This window comes from Grammomys surdaster, unplaced genomic scaffold, assembly GCF_004785775.1.
Source record: "Grammomys surdaster isolate TR1022 unplaced genomic scaffold, NIH_TR_1.0 126066, whole genome shotgun sequence".
Classification (NCBI taxonomy): Eukaryota; Metazoa; Chordata; class Mammalia; order Rodentia; family Muridae; genus Grammomys; species Grammomys surdaster.
In genome coordinates, this window is record NW_021620876.1 from 6399310 (window position 1) to 6408899 (window position 9590).

Here is a 9590-nt window from a genome sequence, read left to right on the forward strand (position 1 = left end):
GAGAGAGAGAGAGAGAGAGAGAGAGAGAGAGAGAGAGAGAGAGAGAGGAGAAAGCCCTAGAGTCTGGATAAACATTTACTAACTTTAATGCCTGCAAACAGAATTTCTCCATTCACACTGACGTTCATTACTAGCTGCTTTGCCAGTACTGCCCAGTTCTTGGATTACTTATGTTCTCTAATGATCATTCATTCATATATATAATATATTTCATAAAATAATGTGGAGTTTAATGGAGAAAGAATGAAATCCTGAGTCAAGACTTGGTTTCACATTCTCACTTCATCTTGACCCTTATATAACCTGCAATAACTTTCTCAAGCTCAATTTTCTAACTGCAAAATGGACATATTACTCATGATTTGTTATAAGGATTAAATGTTAGAAGATATGTGACTTTCTAACAAATGTTTGGCATTGGATATGATTGCTGAGTGGTGGTTTAAAAGGGTATAGTTCCCACAGATTCATGTGTTTGAATGCTTAGTCACACTATTAGGAAGTGTTACCCTATTGGAGGAGGTGTGGACTTGGTAGAGGGAGTATATCACTGTGGAAATGGAGCTATGAGGTCTCATATAAGCTCAAGCTCTGCTCAGTGTGGAACACCATCTCTTCCTTGCTGCTTGTGGTTCAAGATGTAGAAGTCTTAACTCATTCTGTAGCATCATGTCTGCCTGCATGCTGCTATGCTTCCTACCATAATAATGTACTAAACCTATGAAACGGTAATCCAACCCCAATTAAATATCCTTTATAAGAGTTGCCTTGCTCATGTTGTGTCTTTATAGCAATGAAATTCTAGCTAAGACAGTTGTTTTCTACACTTATTTTACCAACATTATGAGAAACATGTAATCTCTATTTCATGGTGAGATTTTCTGTTCTGATTAGTGTTATGTTAGCTCCAGGCAGTTGTAATTCATCTTCATGAGTACTGGGAACTGAATTTGGATCTTCTAGAAGAGAAGCAACTGTTCTTAAGCACTGAAATATCTTTTCAGGCCTTGGTTGCTCGACCTTCTTATAAGAACTAAGGTGAATATACCAGATGGTCAAATAGCCTTGTCCTCAACAGGACAAACTAGTTTGTAAACTTAAATTTTTTTGAGCATTTTAAATCCACCTTCCATCTGCCTTCTGGAATATGTACAGGGTTCATATTTCCATAGTTGTGTTCTGATGAGCAGGAAGCAAACTTAAAAAAATGCAAGCTTGCCACCTTCCAGAAATAATTTTTATCCAAGCTGAAAGAATGAAATTAAAAGCATTAAGCATTAATTAAGTGTTAAACTTTAACGAAGCTTGAGTTTTGTATAAATATTTATCTTTTTTAATCACCTGCAGAAGCAATTATACTCTGTCAAACTTACCCTTTTTATTTTAAAATATTTTTATTGGATATTTTATTTACATTTCAGATGTTATCCCCTTTCCATATTTCTCCCTTACCCAGGAACCCCCTATCCTATCCCCCATCCTCCTGCTTCTATGAGGATGTGCCCCTAGCCACCCACCCATTCCCACTTCCTCACCCTCGAATTCCCCCACACTGGGGTATCCAGCCTTCACAGGACCAAGGAGCCCCTCTCCCACCTATACCCAACAAGGCCATCCTCCCTTACTTATCCAGCTGAAGCCATAAGCCCCTCCATATGTTCTCCCAGGTTGATGGTTTAGACCGTGGGAGCTCTGGTTGGTTGGCATTGCTCTCCCCATGGGGCTGTAAACCCTTTCAGCTCCTTCAGTCTTCTCTCTAACTCCTCTATTGAGAACCCAATGATCAGTTCAATGGTTAGATGTGAGCATCTGCCTCTGTATATGTCAGGCTCTGGCAGACCTCTAAGGAGACAGCTATACCAGGTTCCTGTCAGCATGCACTTCCTGACACCCACATCAGCATTTACCTTTGGTGACTGCATATGGGATGGATATCCAGGTGGAACAGTCTCCAGAGGGTCCCTCCTTCAGTTTCTGTCCCACACTTTGTCTCCATATTTGCTTCCATGAGTATTTTGTTACTCCTTCTAAGAAGGACTGAAGCACTCACACTTGGGTCTTCCTTCTTCTTGAGTTTCATGTGGTCTGTGTGTTGTATCTTGGGTATTGTGAACTTTTGGGCTAATATCCAATTATCAGTGAGTGCATACCATGTGTGTTCTTTTGTGATTGGGATACCTCGCTCAGGATAATATTTTCTAGTTCCATCCATTTACCTAAGAATTTCACAAATTCACTGTTTTTAATAGCTGAGTAATACTCCATTTTTTTAAAAATGTGCCACATTTTCTGTATCCATTCAAGTATTTATCTCTTCCACTAGATAGGAAATTTCATAAAATCACAGAATGTGTATGTGTGTTTGTGTGTGTGTGTATCTGTCACCTCTCTGTTTATTTACCTATGTATACTCCATCTCCAGCTCTTGGGAAAAAACAATTTTCCTCAATTATTTATAAATCTATAAGTTAATAGCATGAATAAAATAACAATATAATTACAGTGGAGTAGAATTTGAATTTTTCAGTATAGTCTTTTCTCTTTCTGAGTTTTTCTCTAAAATCTACATTTACTTTTTAAAATAAAAATCAATTCATATTACTAAAGAAGACTTAGACTATGTTAAAGACTGAAGTTAGAGCACTATGCAGCTTGCCCTCTTGCTATAAGTGCTTCTTTTCCTTTCTTGTTTTATATTTTTATTATTTGGTTGCTTTTCTTGATGATTACAAATAATGTTAACTGGAATTCAATGTCCTTCCCTAGTAATTTCTTGTCCTACTCACAGGACTCTTTTCATCATGAAGATGTCACATTGCTCTGCTTGTTTTAATTGTTAGGCAGATGCATCCTCCCCTCCCCTTCCTTTTCCTCTTCTTTCCATTTCACTACAGGATTCTTCACTTGCCTACTTTCCTCAGAATTTCATAATTGCCTCCTCAGCTTTCATGCACTAATTCAGAATATGTTTTATTATTGCATACCTTAACAAATCTATTCTATCCAGCTTAATTTTGAGTCAAATCTGGATTATCTGATTTTTTTTTCCAGCCTACTCCAGAGGTAGCTAATGTTTTGGCCTTGAATACTTGCTAGTATGACAGAAAATGGGTTTCATTTGCTCTCATATAAACAGCTATCTGTATGAATATTAAGTACCAAGGCATAGTTGGTCCAGAGACTTGGCATTTATTTAAAGATTGTTAATTAAACAGTAACCGTAATATGCTTAAGGGTAAATTTTGAATAATAGTGCCTTGTTCTTAACACTAAACATAAAATCTATTTTTTTACTTGTGTTGTGATTATAGTTTTTGTTCCACATCAATTACTCTCCTTTATTACAACATCTAATCATATTTTTATGTTTACTAAAAATAATGTGTACAAAACACAATTAAAGATATCGAGAGTACTGAAGCACAACCTACTGTTCTCTGCCCTCTACATCTCTCTCCTCTCTCTGAACATGCATTACTCACGTTTCACGTTTACCTTTTATTTCTACATTCTACCATTTATCTCCATATGTTAAATAATATTTGTACCCTACTTTTGGCTTAAACTGTGAACAATTAGTTACTATCATCATTTTCCTTTTCAAAAATAACTTTCGGTGAAATTATCAGTCATTGTTAACATTATGATTATGTAAATACTGGTTGTAATTGAGGCTAAGAAAAGTATTGTTCCAATAATATATGACTTTAATTTTTCTTGAAGTTGATTGTTTCTTTTAAATTTTCTTTAGCTTTCTGAATGTCTATGTGTAATCACCCATGTATGTATTAAACACATTGCATATGACAAGCTAGATACATTGTCTGCCACTCAGATTTCTCCCTGGTTCTTATCAATTACTCTTTATAAATGCTACAAATGATTTATCAAACACCTAGGAACAATTTGCTACAAATATTTTGAGGCATAAGACAATCTATACTTTAATTAATTAATTTTTTAGGAAACTCTTTTCCAACTTAAAACTTAATATAAATTATTGTTTTCTAGTCTTGGTGTATCTACTGTTTGGTGCTTCTTGATAAATATGCAGCAAAGCCATGTATATCCTGTTTCTTTCATGTCTTTTACTGATGTATGCCATGTGATACCTTCCGATGATTGGGGAAATGAGTAACAGACTTTTAAGACATTATATTTTTCTCCCTCCAGGTCTCCTTCCCTTCTGTCTTCCATTTTCTTTCTCCCTTCCTTCCTTCCTTCCTTCCTTCCTTCCTTCCTTCCTTCCTTCCTCCCTCCCTCCCTCCCTCCCTCCCTCCCTCCCTCTTTCTTTCTTTCTTTCTTTCTTTCTTTCTTTCTTTCTTTCTTTCTTCCCTTCTTTCTCCCACTCCTTTGTAAGGAATGAACTCAGGTTAATAAAGTTTCTACCACCTACCTATTATTTATGCTCATATCGTTATTTGTAATGGTGAGATGGTAGGAACCAGTACAAGTATCTGCTGTCAAGACAAATGATCAAACTTTGTTTTCTAGGACCCTCATGGTGGAAAGAGAGAACTGAGAGTCATACGCAGTCCTCTGATTTACAAATGGGTGCATGGAATAGGTGTAAAATACACACACACACACACACACACACACACACACACATTCATTCATATTCATACATACACACATATGTATACACAAAATAATAAACAAAAATTTCAGTCTCTTTTTTTCTGACTGAGAATGTACTAGTAGAATAGAAAGCACTTTCTCTGAGTAGTGGGAAATCAGTCCCTGTATGCAGTGCTTTAGGAGAATGTCTAATGGTTATTTCTCTGCCTGATTTTCAGTGTTATTTCGAATGTTAGTCACCTTTCTGTCATTTTTCAATGTTCTTAGAGGCAAGTCAGAAAAATCTGACTTTATATCTTTTGTAGGACAATTAAAATGTGATACCTGGGTAGTCTTATTTAAACCCAGCATTGTTAGTAACATTTTCCTTCATTCCCTAAGTATACTGAGTTTTCTGCAGAGTTTACAAGTAGTTCCTAAAATTAATGTAAAATGTGAGGGACCTTGTTTGCTATGTTTTAAAAAAAAAAGACAAGCAGAATTACTTGACACTTTTTCTAAATCCTCCATGCTATGTAAACTATTATTTTCACTTTCTCATAAAAAGAAAGTTGTACCAATGAAATAAGTTGACAAGAACAATAAAGGCACATGCACACACATATATAGTAGGCCCATAATATCTATGTATCTACGTATCTATTTATCTCTCTATTATCTATCTATCTATCTATCTATCTATCTATCTATCTACCTATCACCTATCTAAACACACACACACACACACACACACACACACACACACACACACTTCTTTTTTGTAGAAAATAGATTCTTTTCTCATGAAATATATCACAATTATAATTTTCCTTCCTTTACTTCTCCTAGTTCCTCCCCACCTTACCTTCCACTGGATTGAGTCCTTTCTCTCTCTTTCTCTCTCTCTCTCTCTCATTAGGAAAGAAGAGGCATCTAAAAGATAATTTAAAAAGCACAACAAAATACAATATATTAAGATAAGACATAAACCATCATGTTGAAAGTAGACAAGGAAAATTAACAGAAGGAAAAGAGCCCAAGAGCAGGCAGGCATAAGAATCAGAGACCCATTCTTTTACACATGATCCAAGAAGATATTTTTAAGTTAATAATGCAAAGTAGGATAAATAGTGATTTAGATACAGAATTCTGAACTTTCTAAGATAGGACAATAGGATAATAAAGTACTTTCTCCTAAATTGCCGAATACAAACAGAAAGAACGTTTTAAATGTAACTCATACCTAATAATTTTCATAATTGTTTCATAATAATTCCTACCGTATGCTCTTTATCATTACAGGAGAAAGTTCTATCAATTATTATGTTAAGAAATATTTTAAAATATTGATCTGTGAATTTCCAAACAGTATCTTTCTTTTATCATGTTGTGCTGATCTCTTTGCTCTTATGTCTTCAATGTGATTAAAAAAATAAATTATGGAAATGAGCTTCTGTCTATAATGTCTACAATATTGTAAGTGAACAATAAATATTTGTTGACTAAGTTAACACCAATAGGTAAGTCAACCTTTTTTCATTCACTATACAAACTTAAAATCATTACTGTCTAAAGATTTCCAGTCATCCTTAAATAATAGCCTTCAATATAACATCAAATCATGTTCTATTTTCATAATAAAGTAATAGGTTGAGTAGCATATGTAGAACAAAATAGTTCACTTACTCCACAGCTTTAGAATCTTGAAGATTATAATCAAGAAACTCCACTGTTTCAGGTAAAGATATTTTGGCTACATCATGGTATTTTCATATTGTAGAAAACATCGTTTTTGAGCCCATGTTAAAAGAAGAGATCATGTGGTTCAGAAATGCAAGGGTATTAAGAGACAACCTTGTTCTTTTTAGAACAACCTATTTTTGCTGGAACATACATCAGTCTTACAAAAACTGTACAAATCTACTCGATGGTAAAGACTTTGATAGCTCCCATACCTCCTATTTAGTATTACCTCTTGCTTCCACCATTTCCAACCACCACAACGGGGACCACAATTTCAGCACAAGAACCTTAAGGGAACACATTCAATTTGTAGAAATTATTATCACACATAAAAGATACTGATATTTATAATTTATCTGAAATTGCAAACTGGTGCCTCTCCTACTCTTGAGGTAGAAGACAATTTAATTTAAACACATTTTGTAAAAGAAGTACTTGGGATTATTTTTTCTTTGGAAAACTGCAAATGAAAGTATTACACTCTTAATTCTTTTACCTTGTAGGCATTGTGCCAGACATTGGCCAGGTCCATGGAGAATTTAACCCACTATCACACATACTGCCTTTCTCCAAAAATCTTATGAGATAATTAGATGATAATTAGATGTATAAACTGTAGAAATCAAAATGAGACAAGAGTACCCAAAAATCAAACAGGGGAGGCATCCAGAGCACCCCAGCACATCATAAGCTATTAGGATTGCTCTTGCTTTCCTATTTACCTTGTTGCTGAAAGTATTGCTGAAAGGATTGCTCTTGCTTGCCTATATTACCTTGTTGCTGAAAGTACATCATACTTGCAAGACATAGAGGAAAAATGTTGGAACTGTCCTGGAAATTTTGCCCTTGCTGGCTGGTGTTCATAGTACCTGAAAGTGCAATGCAGGATGCTGGGTGAAAAAAACATCATCAATGGACTTATTCAATACTGGATGATACATGCTATAGGTAGTGCCAAATTGCCAGGCAGAATGTATCCATTGATGAAATAATGGCATGATTGATATGGGATTGACTGACTACTTTCAAATGGATTTAATGACTGAGTCATGGAAGAAATTCAAGTCTGATACTATTAAACATGGGCAGAAGCCAATAGCCCTAGGATAAAACTACTATTGATTTGCTAAGTGGAATTTTTGGCAAACTGCCCTCTAAACATTTATTTTTATAGGCATATATTCATGCAGCTATCAGCCTCGGTCATAGAAGCTACTTTTTACAATGTATAGTAGCTAATAAATAACTGTTTGTTGCTCAGTTCTAAATGAGACATATATTACAGCATCGTTTGCACAATGTTCAAGAGATCATCTAGGAAGGGTAAGTGAAAAGACTATGAATAAGAGAATTGTGAGGATTACTGGGAACTGCTGTCATCTGGAAACGTGATCATTACCCTCCTGAACTCACTGAAGCTACTATTGCTTGGACAAGACTCACCCACGATTGGTCTATGTAATATTTCAACATGGATAAGGAAGGGAGAATGAAGCTCCACCCCAAGCTGTGGAGCAATTGGCAATTGTTGGCTAGCTGGGGAGAGAGAGCCATTTCTTTGGGGGAATAACCAATGGAAAATTGCCCTGTTCTGGTGGATGGTCTCACCCACCTGTGTGTGCAGGCAATAATAACTGGACTCAACAAGTTAAAAATCAAGAAGAGGGCATGAAGGTGGAAAAGGTTGTGTTTGGGGATCCCAGGAGTCTGAGGGAGGAACTGGGGATGGTTATGATTCAGGTTGTATATGTGTATGAAAGTTTCAAAGAATAAAGAGAAACTACTCTTTTGAAACTTCACAGGTAGAAAACAGGTAAGATCACATAAAAAGATTTCATAATGAAATTGATGCTTAAAGTAAGGTAGCACACACTGTATTTTATAATTGTGAATGGAAGGAAGAGTAATATTGAGGGATGCAAAGAAAATGGGAATAGATGTAGTACACCAAGGGCTCTTGGAATTATTTGGAACTTGTTCTCTTTTTACAGTTGGCTATGAGTTTTTGCAATCCTTTTTGTTAGCAGTGGGTGCATTTTAATTTATTAATGTTTCTGGAAGGTGATATGGATATACTGCCATTAAAAATGTTAGGAAGAATAGAAATTCAGAGAAAACCCAATCTAGAAGCCAAACTCATGGCAGGTATTCAGGAAATGCTCAAGGCTCTCTTCTCATCCTTAGGGTCACTCTTCTTAATACTTCACTTTTGTATTAATTTGGTTGGAAATTACAGCATAAGTAATATCAGAAAAATTTGAAATGGTGATTCTGCCAAGGAGGAGCAAGAGATTGGATCTTGTAGGAAGCTTACCTTTACATGAACATAAGACTGGAAGAAAACATTCATTGTGAAGTGCTCCTAGGCTCAGTTGATGCTGCAGAGCTGGAAAGAAAAAAGAACTTGACAGAACAAGCCATTCTTGTCCTATCCTCAGTGAAAGTCTTTGTCAATAGCAGTGTGTTCTGGAGAAAGGGTAACAGGTTTTAGTTAACCCATAATGTGATGGGCTGTCAACAGAGCTACCCCAGGAAGGAAAGGGAACATTTACTTGATACCTCTGGCTCCATTTAGGATGAAAAAGCTCTTAGACATAGTTTCTGGGATAGTAATTCTTTTGGTCATCTCCCTTCTTCCTTGGGGACCACTACTACCTCCCTGAACCAGAGTAATTGTGGGAACTATATTGGTCAGTTTTATCTGCCTTAGCACTTAGGTGACTTAATAAACAAAATTAATTTTTCCACAGATTTAGATGTCTAAGACCCAAGTCTCAGCTAGTATAACTGTGATGAGATCTCTTCTGGATTTTTCACCGTTACATTCTTTCTGTAGACTTAGATGACATTTCATTGTAAGGAGAAAGGAAAAAAAATGTAGGATTCCTCAGTTCTTCCATTATAAGGAAAACAATAATGTAAATTTTACTAATATAGTATCAAAAATTAGGACATTCACATAATTCTAATGCTGATCATGAATTTAAGTGATTATGAAAAATATTTATTTTCAACAAAGAGTACCTCCCAGCTCCATGTTCTGCTTCTCTCCTGCAGATGCCATGATCCCACCTCCCCCCAGTCTTTCAGGTCCTCCTCCTCTTGGCATGATGCCCGCACCTCACATAGGAGGCCCTCCCACGAAACCAGTGATGGATCCTCTTCCTGAGATGATGTCTTTGGGACCTGCTCCTAGAAAGAGGCCATCCATGCGACGCAAGCACATGATGTCTGGGCCTTCAATGAAGAGGCCTCCACTCCCACAACCCCATGATGGTGCTCACTCG

At 36.1% G+C, this 9590-nt stretch overlaps 1 pseudogene; it reads right to left on the bottom strand.

The window, feature by feature from the left end:
- Positions 1–9367, bottom strand: part of LOC114610977 — a 71072-nt pseudogene extending 61705 nt beyond the window's left edge.
- Positions 9368–9590: the final 223 nt, after the last annotated feature.